Source organism: Peromyscus leucopus, chromosome 15 (assembly GCF_004664715.2).
Source record: "Peromyscus leucopus breed LL Stock chromosome 15, UCI_PerLeu_2.1, whole genome shotgun sequence".
Taxonomy (NCBI): Eukaryota; Metazoa; Chordata; class Mammalia; order Rodentia; family Cricetidae; genus Peromyscus; species Peromyscus leucopus.
In genome coordinates, this window is record NC_051076.1 from 48,606,496 (window position 1) to 48,621,904 (window position 15,409).

The 15,409-nt window shown below is 39.5% G+C and overlaps 1 pseudogene; it reads left to right on the forward strand.

Annotated features, from left to right (window-relative positions):
- The first annotated feature begins 5,098 nt into the window (after positions 1-5,098).
- Positions 5,099-15,409, forward strand: part of LOC114684898 — an 84,269-nt pseudogene continuing 73,958 nt past the window's right edge.

Sequence of the window (15,409 nt, forward strand, 5' to 3'; positions counted from 1 at the left end):
CCATGTCCCTCACTGGCCTTGGGATAGCTTGCCCTGCCCCTCACTGGATACTGTAGCAGAACTGGTTATCCCCACCACCACCACCCTATGGGAGAGCTGACACCAGGACTCCCAAGAGATGGCCCCATCCCTCACCATAGGCGTGGGAGAGCTGGCTCCTGATGGCATGGGCCTAGAAGAGTTGGCTCTGTCCCTCATCTGAGGGGGTGATCCCAGTGGTCCAGACTGACCATCTCAACTTCCACCCAGACCTACATCCTTGGGTTGGCCCACGCTAGCAGTTGCCCTGTCTTTGACCTGCTGGAGTTCACAAAGGGACTGGGTTCTGCAGAATGGTAACCCAGAATTTCCACCACTTGGGGCAACAACAGGATATCCAAGAGGAGTTTCCGTTGAGGGCCCAGCCCAATGATAGTGGTGTACCAGAAACCAGAGGCCTTGAACCAGACTAATGACTCAGTGGAATGAACATTTGGGGTTGACTGGAAAAAGGGCTAAATTATGTAATACACCAAAGCTCTCAATTCCACTAGGATGAATGAAGAAGTGTTGGAAAGATGGAGGATTGAGGTGTTTTGTTTTTAATTAATTGGGGGGGGCATACTACAGGGGTAAGGGGTAGATATGGAGGGATTGGGAGGTGAATGGGATTGGGGTGCATGATGTGAAATTTCCAAGGACTTGATAAAGAATTTTGCTTAAAATAAAAAAGAATATAGTTTCATGCCTTATTATAGTTTAAATCTTAAAAAAATAATAATTGTACAAATAAAGTGTGCATGTCACTGAATTCCTCCTGTCTGTTGCCTGGCACTGTGTGGATCTGACAGCTGAGTACCTCAGGCCCCTTTGCCTGTCTCCATACACTGGCTTGGCTCAATAGAGAGTGTCGAGTCCGTTTTTTTTTTTTTTTTTTTTTAAGTAAATTTATTTTACAACATCATTTAGTTCAACATAATAGCACAGATTCCCTGTTCTCCCACTCTCGCCCCCCTCCCCCTCCCCCATCCCACCCCCCATTCCCACCTCCTCCAGATCAAGGTCTCCCCCGAGGACCGGGATCGACCTGGTAGACTCAGTCCAGCCAGGACCAGTCCCCCCCTCCCAGACCGAGCCAAGTGTCCCTGCATATGTCCCAGGATTCAGTCAACTCATGCAACAAGCCCAGGACCCGGCACCAACACACGGTTGCCTCCCAAACAGATCAAGCCAAATGACTGTCTCACCCGTTCAGGGGGCCTGATGCAGTTGGGGGCCCCTCAGCCTTTGGTTCATAGATCCTGTGCTTCCATTCGTTTGGCTATTTGTCCCTGTGCTTTATCCAACCCTGGCTTCAACAATTCTCGCTCATATAAACCCTCTTCTTTCTCACTAATTAGACTCCCAGTGCTCCACCAGGGGCCCAGCCATGGATGTCTGCATCCAGATTCCTCAGACCTTCCTTGGATGGGGTTTATGGCACAACTAACAGGGTGTCTGGCCATCCCATCACCGGAGTAGGTCAGTTCCAGCCGTCTCTCGTCCATTGCCAGCAGTCTTTTCTGGCAGTATCTTTGTGGATCTCCGTGGGCCTCCCTAGCTCTCTGCTTCCTCCCTTCTCATGTGGTCTTCATTTACCATGGTCTCCTATTCGTTGTTCTCCCTCTCTTTTCTTGATCCAGCTAGGATCTCCCACTCTCTTTCCCTCGACCGTCGCTCTTCATTGTTCCCACTCATGACCAGGCTGTTCATGTAGATCTCATCCATTTCTCCATGTCTTTTTTGGGGTCCCGTTTTCCAGGTAGCCTCACTGGTGATGTGAGTAGCAGTTCAGTCATCCTTGGTCCACATCTAGTATCTTCCTATGAGTGGGTACATACCATATTTGTCTTTCTGAGTCTGGGTCACCTCACTCAGGATGATTTTTTTCTAGATCCATCCATTTGTCTGCAAACCGTATGATGTCATTGTTTTTCTCTGCTGAGTAGTATTCCATTGTGTATATGTGCCACAATTTCTTTATCCATTCTTCAGTTGAAGGGCATCTAGGTTGTTTCCAGGTTTTGGCTATTACAAACAATGCTGATATGAACATAGCTGAGCAAGTGCTCTTGTGGTATGATTGAGCATTTCTTGGGTATATGCCCAAAAGTGGTATAGCTGGATCTTGGGGGAGATTGATTCCCAATTTTCTAAGAAAGCGCCATATTGATTTCCAAAGTGGTTGTACAAGCTTGCATTCCCACCAGCAGTGGAGGAGAGTTCCTCTAGCTCCACAACCTCTCCAGCATAAAGTGTCTTCAGTGTTTTTGATCTTAGCCATTCTGACAGGCGTAAGGTGGTATCTCAGAGTTGTTTTGATTTGCATTTCCCTGATGATTAGGATGTTGAGCAGTTCCTTAAATGTCTTTCAGCCATTTGGGTTTCCTCTGTTGAGAATTCTCTGTTTAATTCTAAAGCCCATTTCTCAATTGGACTGTTGGTCGTTTTGATGTCTAATTTCTTGAGTTCCTTATATATTCTGGATATCAGTCCTCTGTCACCTGTGGGGTTGGTGAAGATCTTTTCCCATTCAATAGGCTGTCGCTTTGCCTTGTTGACCGTATCCTTTGCTCTACAAAAGCTTCTCAGTTTCAAGAGGTCCCATTGATTGATTGTTTGTCTCAGTGTCTGCGCTACTGGTGTTATATTTAGGAAGTGATCTCCTATGCCAATGTGTTCAAGATTACTTCCTACTTTCTCTTCTAGCAGGTTTAGAGTAGCTGGATTTATGTTGAGGTCTTTGATCCACTTGGACTTAAGTTTTGTGCATGGTGACAGATATGGATCTATTTGCAGCCTTCTACACGTTGATATCCAGTTATTCCAGCACCATTTGTTGAAGATGCTTTCTTTTTTCCATTGTACACTTTTGGCTTCTTGTCAAAAATTATATGTCCATAGGTGTGTGGGTTAATGTCAGGTCTTCAATTCGATTCCATTGGTCACATGTCGGTTTTTATGCCAATACCAAGCTGTTTTTATTACTGTAGCTCTATAGTAGAGCTTGAAGTTAGGGATTGTGATGCCTCTAGAAGTTGTTTTATTGTACAGGTTTCTTTTAGCTATTCTGGGTTTTTTGTTTTTCCATATGAAGTTGAGTATTATTCTTTCCAGGTCTGTGAAGAATTGTGTTGGTATTTTGATGGGGATTGCTCGAGTCCGTTTTTAAGTGTCCAAGTAAATATATAATTTCTAGGCCAGAGTCAGCAGGGGTATTTAACCTCAGCTCATTTTTCAAGAGATGTCTTATATTATTATCTTTTTAAAGGTACTTAGATAATAATTAAAATAAAATAGATTTGAATCTGCAAAAAAAATGATGAGAAAGAAAGAATTAATAAGTAATACAATATGCTTATTACTTACACAATAAAATCCATGGCACTTTCAATTTTTATATTTTTTGATTGTCTACACTTTTGATTATTTTGTTATAAACCTCAATTTTATAATAGTTTCACTAGAGATAAGAAAGGAAAGACATCCCTTCTGGCATATTTGGTTAAAATTTGTTACTTGTTATCAAAATATTAGCAAGGTCATCAGATGTTCACCACCCATGATTTGTAATGCCTACACATTTTTAGTTTGTAAGTAATGTCTACACATTGCCAAGGCTTAAAAAAATTCTGCCCAATTTCTTTGATAAAATGAACACTTCAGGACATTTGGCTAGCTCTTGTGACACGATTAACATCAAGCACTCTGAACTGAGGTTTTGTAAACTGTTCCGTTAGGGGGTGCTCTCCTGGGGAGGGTTCCCAGACTGAAGAAAAAGAGAGGGAGTTGAGCAAGCATTCATCATTGCTCTCTGCCATGGGACTGTGGTTGCCACGTGTCCAGCTGCTCCTGCTCCTGTGGCTGCCCTTACCTTGTGTCTCCCGAGAAGTGTGAGTCAAAGTAATCCTTTCTTCCCTTAAGTTGCTGTGGTCAGTGTCCTGTCACACTCACAAGACAAGCAACTATTCCAACAGTTATTGGCAGTTGAATTTCTACACATTTAACAGATTAGGCAGAAAACCATTTGAAAATGCCTGTCTGTATAGATTCAATGTATGATTTGGGGTGTTAAAGCAGTGAGTTTAGTATCTCACTCTGGAAAGTTCTTATGGCCTTAAGAGAGTGCTTGAATGTTCTGTGCTTGATTCATCTATATGATTGAGAGAGCAACCGCTTATCAAACCCCACACAATCTAACAGTGTGGCCCTATTTGTATTATTTCCTAGCTGGATTCTGTCAGTAACATGCACAAGGATAACTTAAAATTGTCCTATATTCAAATTGAATATAACATAGAAAAAAAGTGAACGATCGGGAGCCGTGTCCCGCCAAGTGATATCTCAAATAAAGTTCTTAGTGAAGGGCTCTAACTAAACAAAGGAGTAAATGGCTTCTTTCCCACTTACACTACGTACAGACAAATATAGTCCATGTTCTTGGAGACACCAGCAGTGGGTGGAAACCTGGAAGGCACCGCACTCGGAATTGAAGACAGAGGTTCAAAGTGTAACAGGTTGGGCATTGAGTATCTGCCTGGGTTCTGCACTAATTCAGCTTGCTGCAGACACTTTTTGTACCTCTATATTCCTTACTATACGATACCTCAATGTTAGAAAATCAGTGTTTCAAATGCTTGATTTTTGAGTTACTCATTTATATCCAAGAAAACACGGGCCAGTTGCTTCACACATATGAAGAGAGTTCCTTGGAAGACTGATTTCATGAATTTAGAAGAAGCAATCCCCTCCGTACCACCCCTCAACATGACAATCTCAGCAAAGTTTCTTTACTGTGCCTGGGTGTGGGTCCTGAAAACACTGCCTAACTGAAGTTCCTTCCCTAAATTATTTTTAAAAGAGCTGCCATTGCTTTCTGTTCTGTGGTTATGAAATCCAGAGGCGATCTACCAGCCCCTGCTTCTCACATTCCGAGAAACCTGAACTTGTTTCCAAGGACAACAATCTGGCATTTACAAGAACAATCCAGCAGGTCACAGGCAGGGCGCAGTAAGCGCTGGGATCAAACGCCCACACTGCTAGACTTGTGGTCTACCCTTTTAGTTTACTTTGCAGAAGTTGCTGGGGGGCGGAGCATCTAGCGATCCTGATTTCCTAAACCGATTTTCAACTTCCCTTTGAGGCAAGTCTGTCCCTGCAGTAACCACAGTTCTTAGCAGGGGAGAACTGGATGGTGCTGTACTTCTCTGCGTCCCAGAAAGATCCAAACCATGAGACTATCAGCAAGAATTATTTGGCTTGTATTATGGACTGTTTGTGTAGCAGAAGGTAAGCTTAAAACAGATAGCCTTTCTCCCTTCTGGCGGAGCTGCATTATAAAACATTTGCAGATAGTATTTCTCATAGCAATCATTCAAATGAAGTCTAGAAAATGGGAAGTAATTCCTGGTCTGTAGCTTAATGGCTTTTGGTGGTAAGTTTAAAAACTGCAAGCAGTTCATTTGGCTGCCATAATTGATGGTTCATCCTAATGTAAAACTCCAGACAGTGTTTAAAACATGTTTGTGCGATCCATAATTGGGCAGTCATTTAACTTGTAGTTAACACATAATACGAACCCTGCCTTTGCATGAGTATCCCTGAAATACTTCATGTAAAACCAGTAAAAAAAATATGTAAGTATTTATACTTAATGAAAACTTTTACAAGTGTTTTAGGGAGTGGATTTATTTCAGGCATAATTCTAACACTTCTTAAAAACATCACTTAGAACTGATACTGCCACAGCTTTAAAAGGTTTGTACATAAGAACTGCATGTATGAGAATTAAAAAGATTATAAAATTTGACACATAACCTGCATATAATATTTGTGAGATCTGATTTATTTGGTTTCTTTTTTTCCCTGTGAGTATGTAGGGAACATATCGCTTGTGGAAGGCATTTGTGGACTGGGTAATGTGATTATTGGCCCTCTTCCCCCTTGTCGGTAACAGAAGCTCTGACTCTATCATTCAGTTCAATTCTCCCAAAAGTGTTCACTTTATCCAAGGAAGGGGTTTACTTTCCTAGTTCATAATAGGTAACTAGTGAAATGATAAACACTCAACTAGCTTTTCTTTTTGTTCTGTTTTTTTTTTTTTTTTTTTAAATAGGGTGTCACTACTACAGCGTAATTTGTCCTTGAACTCACTGTAGTCCTCCTGTGTCATGCTGAGGTTACAGGTGTGAGCAATGGCCATACCTGACTTGGCATTTGTTATATCTAGTGAATAACATGATGTTAATCATTTCCCCAGATGTTTCACTTAGCCAACACTTTGCAATTTGAGCTTTTGCTGCAGCCTCTCCTCACCGGGGAATATTAACAAGCCAGCTCTAACTGCATACTTAACAACCCAGATAAGAAAGGCAGACATGGTTTCTCAGTTATATCTTTTGGTAGAGTCCTAAAAAATATTTACGTGTGTTTAGTATACTTTTTGAAAGAGTGAACTTCTTCATCTATATTTTCTAATACTATTGTTTGAATTTTAGCTTATAAGTCTTATATTCAGACACCTTGTAGACTAAGGCAGTCGTTTCCTTATATATGAAAATATAAGTATTATTGAGGTGAAATATGATTATATTAGCCAAGAGTTCTAAAGCAGTGTTGACATTATTAAACATAACTCAACCTTTTTTGTCATAAGTCAATGCTTTTGATTTATTTTAATGTTCCACTTTCATACTACTTGCTGAGAGATTTTTAAAGACATATATTATGAAAGAAAGATCTATTTTATTTCTAGCTAATTTTTAAGCCTTAAGAAATGATACAAGTGAAATTAAGCTCTTTACATAATTACAAAGTGGAATTTTCAATATTAAAAGGAAGTGCCATGAAGTTTACATGATAATTTAATGTTAATGATTTAAAATTTTCACTTATATCATGGATTCCAGCTGATTTTCCTGTTATTGTTGGATTTGAATTTTCATCGATATATATTCAAATGTGGTGCCAGTTCTTGCTGATGAGTTGGGCAGATGCACCATACACATTACCATTTCAAGGGTTGTACAGTCAGAGATGAAGCAGGAGTTTAGTATTTAAACAGTATGTAAGGTAACCTCGTAATATCCACAAGGTGCACATAATGCAGAAACAGATACGAGAAGTTCCATGGATTTTCAGTGGACACAGAACTGCCTCTTTATTCTTAGCTTGGCTGGTAGCCTGTGTCTGTCTCAAATGTAAACAATTTGAACAGACTATCCACTTAACAGGAATTTCACCCTGCAGGATAGCTTGGATCAATTAAAAATAGTTACATATGCACTTGAATATTTGCTTCTGTTTCTATTCCCCACATCAGACACTGGGTAGTGGGCTGATTAAAAAATGGTTGTGAGATGCTATCGTAATAGACTTTTCTAAGCCGGGAAGAAAATGCAAGCATTTCATAAATCTTTTCTGCCCCGATAGAGATCAACATTCTTCCAAAAACCAATGGTAACTAGCAGGTGCGCTGGACACGTTAATGAACTCTCTGGCCACAGAATCTAGCTACTTGAGTTTTAAATCCCACCTGGTGAAAGGAAGAAAACCACCTCCTCAGACCATGCTCCAGTTTCCACGTGCAGGCATGGCAACTGGATATTACATGTGCCCATATTTGAAAAACAAAACAACTTTAAGAAAAAAATTTTAAAAAGGAAGCACTATGAGCCCAGCTTTCCTTTTGTCTTTCCTTTTCCATATGTCAAGGGCTTCCTAATACCTTTTTAGTGCAGTTCCTGCCTGTGTTCACACCCCTAGCTGCTAGGAACAGTAAATGCTGCTTCTTGCAAAATCACACGCTGTTCAGAATTGGGTCAGATTTACAGGACAACCTGTAACGTAAGAGTTCCTCAGTCAAGCTGTGTAATTTCAGTTCTGGGGAATGGATTATACCTAAGCTTTCCAAGCGCACATTTTACTCTCACAATTGGATATTGTATGAAATTAGGCCGCAGCCCAGAATTTCTGAAATGAACCAATTAAACCTGTGCTGAAACACAATCAAATAACCACTGTGTGCTTTCTGGGGAGATAAGTGTTCTTTAATCCTGGAGGTTTAAAGGACAAAAAAAAAAATGTCCTTTCAGGCTTAGAGATTTTAATCATAGAATGGAGAATTTGTTTAATTCTATATTATGTTGTTTTAAGTGTAAGGTGTTTCCAAACTTAGTTCGACTCTGATGTGGAAAAACTGATGTTATATTATTAATTATGAATTAATAACAGTTACTCTTTGGGGAGTTGAAGGAAAAGTTATTTATGCTTTTATTTCAAATGCAACGATATAATGTCAAAAAGTCAAATGATATGATGTAAAATATTTCTGCCTTTTCTTAAGAGAAAGAATTTATATGGAAAGGCTCTTACTTTTTTCTGCACTCTATGTCCAAAGTCGAAGGCAACTTATAGTATAGGGTTCAACACATCTTAGACTGAACACCAGAGTTTCCCATGCCCCAAGTGACTCAGTGAAGAAGGACGAAACAAGTTACAATACAGAAGCGTTACGTGTATCACCGAGTGGGTATCATGGCATGCAGTATTGTATGAATAGAGTTCTGTCATTGGTTTCACAGCTGTGCTTTCTGTCTTCACCTTACTTCAATTCTTTGAGAGAGAGTCTCACCTTATGGCCCAAGCTGGCCTTGCACTCCTGGTCTTCCAGCCTCAGCCTCCCAAGCACTGGAATTCAACACCAAGAGCCACCTGTCCAGGTTTTCTGTTAACCTCTCTCAACTGAATTCACAGGGATAGCTGGTCCTTCTTTATAAGAATGGGATAAAAATTCTTTTAAATGTCAGATGGTCAAAAACCTTCTGAATGAGCAATCAACAATTTCCCTTTCCATGAGAAAAAAAATTCATTAAACGAGAAAAGACCAGCCTTTAAAACTTACATAAGAGTAACATTACACAGACTGAACAGGTTGTATTTACTAATATATATATATATATATATATATATATATATATATATATATATATGCAGGTAATAACAATTATGAAAATAAGAGGCCATGAATTTGAAAAAGAGCAAGGAGGGGAATATAGGAGATTTAGGAGGGACAAAAGGAAATGCGGGAAATGATGTAATTATATTGTAATTAAAAGAAATAATAGTAAAAAAGAAAGGAATTTCTGTAGTAAATTAGAAAATAATGTGGATTTACATGGTAAAAATATGTGTCTACACACAATCTGCTGTGGTTTAGTTTACACATGAAACCAATCTTAGCATCTTGCCTTTATGTCCTTTATCACACCAAAGGTGTGTAAACTTGTCATATGATAAGCCAGATACATGTATGTACCTTGTAAACATTTCTTTTATTTCAAATTATAATGGATAGTTGGATTTACTGCTGCAGTCTCAACTATGAGTATCATAATAGTTTCAGAGCTGGTAGAAGACAACTTAAAAGTTCTGAAGTCACTCATCCTTGGTATTTTTTGGCCTTCTTGTTTAGGGCAAAAGAGACAGAATTCACAACTACAACCAAAGCACCCATTGCAAATAATATATTCCCTTTCCACTTGCAAAGTCATCACTTTACAATCACGCAAACAGCACAAGCCATATTGCAGTTGTTCTTTTTCTCCCTAGAGCCTCCCTCTGTTGAATCTGAGAATTGGAACAAACGAGAAGTAGTCTTTTTATCACAATCCTTGGAAGCAATACATGGAGAGACTTCCACATTTCCCTAGGGAAAGTGGCTGGATTAAATAATCAGGATTGTGGCATAGAAATTCTTCCTTGAGCCTTGAGTTTAGAATTTTCAGATGGAGAGTCTACAGAGATGAGGTCAGGAAAACATGCATCCTGTGTGATAAGGTTCCCTGCACAGTCTAGACATTTACTCAGCTCCTCAGTGGTAGTCCCCCATACCCCAGAGGCCAGAGTTCCAGTTATGCCGCCTTCTGTCACATTTGCTTCTTCTCAAGTCCACCCTAACGAAGTATGTGAACGTTATAGATCTTTATGCAAACTACAAAAATGGTTAATACTAGTTAATTATCCAAATCAGGTTTCAATTTCAGTGGGGCAAGTAACCCCTACTTCCAAAACACATGTTTTCAGGGGTATTGTTGTATTTCCCTAAATGGTGTTATTTGACCTTGTATACTGTCCTGATTGTCTTCCGTGTTTTCTCTTCTGCAACTCTTAAAATGCTTGACATGGTTATAGTGCCACAAATCCAGCCAACCTGTAATTTACACGGAAGGGACAATACAGTTAAATTTTGCTAATCTATGTAACATACTGTAAAATTTCACCCATAGAAGATAGAACTGGACAGTGGTAAGGGACAGTAGAAGAAAGTCATTCTGGGACAGGAAGCATTTCATACTGAAATGCTGTAATAGGTATCCAAGGATGGAAAAATCACTCATGGGCAAGGTGGAGGGTGGATTGTGAAGGCAAACCTTGCTTACTTCCAGCACAGCCCTATCCTAGAAATGTGCATGTCCTTTACCTGAATGTGACTTTAAACTACAACACCTAAGTGCAAACTGCAAACTAGAATTATTCTAAGGAAGAAATTGCCACATAGTAAATAGTCTTTATCTTTGACCTTAGATTGCTCAATTTTGAACTCTCCCTCCCCCTCCAAATTAATCCATTTTTATTTGCTGTCTCTGTCAGTCTGTCTTTACCACTTTCCTCTCCTACAAACACACACACACACACACACACACACACACACACACACACACACACACACACACACCCAATGCCCATCTTTCATCATTTGAGGAGATGCTGGCAACCAAGTCCCTGAGTGCTCAGTTGACTGATAGGTGCCTTACCCAGTTCTTAACTTCAGTGATTCTTAGAACATAGTGTACAAAAACCATACAAGGTAATTGGGAGAAAACTGTTACATTTTGGTTAAAATTAAAGGAAAAAAATGGTTCAGAGAAAGTCAAGTAATTAAATAGAAAAAGAAATGCCTACATGAAATAATGAAAAGAACACAAGGATTTGACGGAGCACTTTTGTTTTGACATTTTCACTTAGAAAGCTTAGTTTCTCACAAACGGTGCTAACTGGAAATGCAATAGACAGAGGATGATTATAGAAACACCCCTTTAAAGGTTCCTAAGAACTTCTTACACTTTGAGCTATAGGCAAGAGATTCCTGACTTCAAAAACTGCAACACAGATTCACACTTGGGGGGTAGACAGATGAACAACGCAGTCCAGTTGTGGAGAGCTGTCCGTTCATGCAACAGGCCTCCAAGTTCACCAGACACCGGTTCCCTTGTCTTCTATTTTTTTTTTCCTCCCCAGTCTTGTCCTTTTCTTCTTCTTCCACATCTTGTCCGTTAAGTGTCCCATGTGTCACTCTCAGCGTCATCTGTGCATAGTGACTCTACGGATGCATGTCCTGGAACTGCTTCTACAGTTCTGTTTGCGCTCACTGTTTCTTTTATTCAGGATCACTTTTCAGTGAGTTCTAAGTACTGGGTCCTAAAATCATACTTTCCAAGAGGTAGTCATTCAGTGGATAGGAAAAGAATTAACAGTGCATTTAAATATTCAAATATTGTAGTCCATGTTACAAACTATAAAGTTGCTAAAGTGGAAAACTGAAAGTTGGAAAGATGTGCTAGAAATAGAAAATGGAATTTTTTTCATCTGCAAAAAAAAAAAAAAAACAAATTATGAAAGTAATAGGAAAAAAATGGATGAATCCAGACTCAGGGACAAACACTGCATGTTCCCTTTCATATTTGTATCCTAGTTTTTAGTGCATATACTTAATAGTTATTTGTTTAATTTATTATATATGTACATTTGTGGGTGTGAATTCTGCAGAGAACATGGAACTAGAAGTGGAAAAAGTACTGTGGAGGAAGAAGGGGCAATGAAAACACGTGACATGAACGCTGAAAGAACACCAGCAGGCAGGCACAGCAGAGGAGGGAGATGGGGAAGAAGGATCAGAGATAATAAAATAAAACTACTTTGAAAAGCCTTAAGAAGAGCACACCTTTAATCCTAGTGCTAGGGAGGCAGAAGCAGGTGGATCTCTGTGAGTTCAAGGCCAACCTGATCTACAAAGTGAGTTCCAGGATAGCCAGGTCGACATAGAAAATCCCTGTCTGGCAGGGGTGGAGGGGTGCAAAGTCATAATAAAATATAACCCTTTGCATACTACTTTAAAAGTAAAATAAATAAATAATATATAAATAGGATGGGTCAGGAGAGAGAGAGAGAGAGAGAGAGAGAGAGAGAGAGAGAGAGAGAGAGAGAGAGAGAGAGAGAATGACATTTTTTATGCTGTTTCTCTAAAACAGAGTCGGACTAAATAGCACAAGCTGGCCTCAGTTCCCATCGTCCCTGTCCAACATGCTGAGATTACAGGCATGCAGCCTCCTGTAGGCAGGTTTTGAACTCTGCATAGGAGTTAGTCAGATGATGGCAAAGGGGAGGTTAATGGATGGGGGAAACAGCAGTTATACAGAAAGAAATAAAGAGGTTCTGTAAAATGAGCTCCTCCCCACACATCCAAATAAAGTCGCCTTAACTTCTCCAAGAATTAGGGGTAGAATTTTGAAAGGAGTCATTTTCCTCTTTGTTTTAATCCTAATCCTCAGGATCCCACTGATAACCCTCAGTTTTGGTGCTGCCGAACTTTCAGATTTTGGGTTTTTTTTTTGTTTGTTTGTTTGTTTGTTTACTCTGTCCTGTGGCTAAGTTCCTTTTTGAGGCAGCCATTCAAGCCTAAGGAAAACCATTCAATATACACTAACAGTTTATTTTAAAAAGACAACAATGTGCTTGGAACCATATTTTGTGTGAGACCACAGTTCCAGGCAGTGCCTGTGGTGGTATTGTGTCCCCCAATATATTGTGCACCCTAATAAACTTATCTGGGATCAGAGAACAGAACAGCCACTAGATAGACATAGAGGCCAGAAAATGGTGGCACACACACCTTTAATCCTATCACTCCCTCAGGAGGCAGAGATCCATCTGACTCTCTGTGACTTCAAGGCCACACTGGAAACAGAGCCAGGCATGGTGGCACACACCTTTAATCCCAGGAAGTGATAGCAGGAAGCAGAAAGGTATATAAGGCATGAGGACCAGGAACTTGGGTCTTTTTTAGCTTTTAGGTTTTTGAACAGTTCAGCTGAGATCCATTTGAGTGAGGACTCAGAAGCTTTCAGTTTGAGAAAACAAGATCAGCTGAGGGTTGGCAAGGTGAGGTTGGATGTGGCTTGTTCTGCTTCTCTGATCTTTTAGCGATCACTCCAATACCTGGATCCAGTTATTTCATTTATAAGGCTGGTTAGCAGTTTGTGTTACAAGTGCCCATCTCAAAAGTGTGGATTGAGAGGATTTCAAGCTGCCTCCTCACAGTCACACAAACACCAGCTGCTCCCCACACCGGTTTCTTTGAGGTTTCACCATGGGCCCTTAACGATGTATGCTTTCCTCAGGGGTAACATTTTTACAAATAAACGACATAATTGTCCCTGTATATTTTAGAAGTAGAAATTTATTTTTTCAGATGGTTGTTAAGTGTCATTTGGACTTAAAATTTTTGTAGTTTTTTTTTTGTTTTGTTTTGTTTTTTTGTTTTTCGAGACAGGGTTTCTCTGTGTAGCTTTGCGCCTTTCCTGGAACTCACTTGGTAGCCCAGGCTGGCCTCGAACTTACAGAGATCTGCCTGGCTCTGCCTCCCGAGTGCTGGGATTAAAGGCGTGCGCCACCACCGCCCGGCTGTAGTTTGTTTTTTAAAGTACTTTATTGCAACTGATATTTTTCTTGATTCCAAAAATTACAAATTTTATATTCTTGCACTATTTGTTAATTCTCTGAATATTTTTAATTAATTAAAACCTCTGTGGCGCCGGGTGGTGGTGGTACATGCCTTTAATCCCAGCACTAGGGAGGCTGAGGCAGGCAGATCTCTGTGAGTTCAAGGCCAGCCTGGGCTACCAAGTGAGTTCCAGGAAAGGCACAAAGCTACACAGAGAAACCCTGTCTCGAAAAAACAAACAAACAAACAAACAAAAAACCCTCTGTGGCTCACATATATCCATAAAATTAATATTCATTTATATCAAGAAGAAGGCATAAGAGAAATTTAATGAAAATATCTATTTTTGATATTTCCATTTTATTCATTTGCTTCATTTTTTCTTAAGGAACTTGTAGTTTTCAATTATAGTATATTCTACCATCTGTTAAGAGGTAATATTTTAAAAATGATACCTTTTATTCTTTTCTAACATCATTTTAGAAGCTCTGGTAAATTAACAAAGAGGCTATCTCTGTCTTTATTATACCAAAAGTGTGGGTACATTTCACAAAATAAGTAAATTTATTAAGATTTATTTTATTTCTGCAAGAACATTTCAAATAATAATTAGGAGACATATTGGCATTGGAAATAAGGAGTTGTATCTGGTTTGTGTGTTAGTACTAGCTCTTTAAAATTTGAATATGGAAAAAAACTGGTAAATCATGTTTACTAAAATAACAGGTGTTTGCTTTTAACTTTAAAAAAATTATACATTTATCTCCCTCAAGTTAAAGTAAAAAGACTCCTGTTTTCAGATAGTCAAACCTATACACAGTCATTCCTTTCCGTTTTTTTTTTTTTTTGTTTTTTGGTTTTTCGAGACAGGGTTTCTCTGTGTAGCTTTGTGCCTTTCCTGGAACTTACTTGGTAGCCCAGGCTGGCCTTGAACTCACAGAGATCCACCTGCCTCTGCCTCCCGAGTGCTGGGATTAAAGGCGTGCGCTGCTGCTGCCACCGCCGCCGCCGCCGCCGCCGCCGCCACCACCACCTGGCAAGTCATTCCTTTTCTGAAAAACATTTGAAATTGACAAATACAGCCAAGTAAATAGAAAATCAACACAGGAAGCTTTAGAAACCAACATTAACTGTCAATTATGTTACTGCAAACACATAGATCAGATTTTATTTGTCAGAATCTGAATAAATATGTAGATATAAGAAAAGTGAGTTTACTCATTTACCTTGAGCTAGAAGCAGAAGGCTTGCTCCTTTACCGAAGCTTTAAGTTAAATTATCCCTCTGAAAATCTTTTTGTCCTCTTGTAAGTATTACTGTGGTCCCTGTTTAATAAGCACCTGCCCTGTTTTGCTGGCAATTTCCCATCTATTTCAAACAAATGTGCTGTTCTACATTTATGTTGACAGATCGACTACATGAATGAAAAGAAGGTGTTACAATCTACTTAGAACTCTTGAGACTATATTTCAGGGGAACTTGAGAAATCCTGTTTGTCACCATCTTAAGACATGCTTAACTTATTGTAGAAATACAGTGAATTATTACTATTTTAGCTATAACATGAGTTACTGGTGCATATTATATTGAGAATCTAAACAAAGACAAACA